This window comes from Morone saxatilis, unplaced genomic scaffold (assembly GCF_004916995.1).
Source record: "Morone saxatilis isolate NCDOM2014 unplaced genomic scaffold, NCSU_SB_2.0 Contig8, whole genome shotgun sequence".
NCBI classification, from domain to species: domain Eukaryota; kingdom Metazoa; phylum Chordata; class Actinopteri; family Moronidae; genus Morone; species Morone saxatilis.
In genome coordinates this window covers 11,682,831-11,684,781 of record NW_023340257.1, presented here as the reverse complement: position 1 = coordinate 11,684,781, position 1,951 = coordinate 11,682,831, and the positions used below count along the sequence as shown (strand labels likewise).

At 42.2% G+C, this 1,951-nt stretch overlaps 1 long non-coding RNA gene across 1 annotated transcript in view; it reads right to left on the bottom strand.

Moving 5' to 3' along the window:
- LOC118341545 overlaps positions 1 to 1,951 on the bottom strand; it is an 11,838-nt gene that overhangs the window by 6,481 nt on the left and 3,406 nt on the right. The window lies entirely within an intron of this gene.

Sequence of the window (1,951 nt, the reverse complement as noted above, 5' to 3'; positions counted from 1 at the left end):
CAGTGTGTAACATTTAGGATGATATACTGGCAAAAATTGAATATAATATTCATAGGTATGATTTAATTTGTGTATAATCACCTGAATATAGGAATGATTGTGTTGTCTGCTATGTTGAACAGCAACCCAGAAGGGACAAATCAAACACTGGCTCAGACATTCGAGATTTGAAATTCAACATACTTACTCACCATGTGCTTTTTTGGCAGGGAAGGAGTTAATATGAGTAAAACACCTTGATGAACAACTGTTAATAAATAACTGATAATAAATGATAAGTTCAGTGTATAGCAGTGGCCCTTGGGGTGGCACAGGTCACATAAAAACACCTTGAACGTACATAAAGACATTTGTCATCACCTGTAGGTCAAAAAACTGAATACAACTAAATTCAGTATTTACAAATCCTTGCACATTTCTACTTTTTCTGGTTGAAAAATGCCTATCAAAGATTGTGAACCAAGCCGCAGCCTCAAGCATCTTTCACAGCATGTATCTTCATGCACACCTGTGTGGTCTGTGTTGTTATAGCCAGTGATAACAGTGTAGCAGTGGTTGCGCCACTGTGCTGAAAAATAAGACATAAGGATGGACACTGCACAGACAAGGGAGGTCTTTATGCATCACATGTCTGCAGTTAGGATCAGCCCTCTGAGCACAAAGCAGCATGGGTGCTGTTCAGGGAACGAGAGAGAAAATAGAGAGACTGTGCAGATGATCTAGCCACAGGGCCTTTTCCCGTGTGTGTGTGTGTGTATTCCTGGGTTATGCTCTCTGAGTTACATAAGCTGTTTGGGAAAATGGCTAAACTCTGCACACAGTGAAAGGGGAGGGATGATGGTATCAAAAATACAATTTACAAGGGCTGAAAATAACCCAGATTTTATCCTAAATTACACAGAGACACACACACACAGACAAGCTACAGTAATTCCAAAGTCTAATACCATTATGATTCTCCAAACTTCTCTGCCAGTTTTCTTAATGTGCGCAGAACTTTTGACGTTGTAGCGTAATCCTCTTTTCTCTCCTCATTTCTCTCTTTTCTGCAAAATCACCACGCTCATCCCTTTCCCTTCCAACTTCATTATTGGTTTCACTGTGCGTGTCTCGGCTGTGTGTGAGTGCACATACGGTACAGCGCCGTACGTTTCTATGTGAAGCACCAGTCTGCCACTAAGCCGTAGAAATACATCAGCTTCTTCCAACAAATGCCACCATCTGCGTGAGACTCTGATGCCGGAGTGTCTGTGTTGTGTGCTTACGCATCTCGATTTGCAGTTAAGGGATAATCCCCATTTCTATTATTTGGTACAGATGATACATGGGATTAAGAGAAGTGTAAAACACAGAAGAGACTAAATTGCTGTCATGGTTGGTTTTCTAGTATTTACCTAAATAGAATAAAAGCAAGATTTAGTGGTAGATTTAGGCCATGGTAACGGAGGGCATGGAGGTTTTTTTTTTTTCATGGAAGTGTGAGCTGTGTGTGAGGTTAACCGCTACAGTCCTTTAGATGAGGTGCTGTGCAATTCAGTAGTGTCAATGTGAGTCACATTAATTGCTGTCTTTCTGAGTGTTAAATAAGAAAAAGTAAGGATCTAGAGCCAGGAGGTGATTAGCTTTAGCAGGGTCTGCTGTGTGATTTTTCCCTCGCTGTCTGTCTGTCTGTCTGTCTGTCTGTCCTTTGTTTTACAGGTCTGTGGGCGGGATTAATCAGTGCACCTGGGAGAGTGGCCAGGCGCTCCCAGGTTCACTGATTAGCCTTGGGATGACATTTAATGAGTATCATGGCACCTGTCAGTGGGTGGGATATATTAGGCAGTTGATCTGTTAGAAGCAGGAAAAATGGGCAGCGTGAGGATTTGACTTTGACAAGGGCCAAATTGTTCTTGTGGGGTGTTCCCGGTCTGCAGTGGTCAGTACCTGTCAAAAGTGGTCCAAGGAAGGA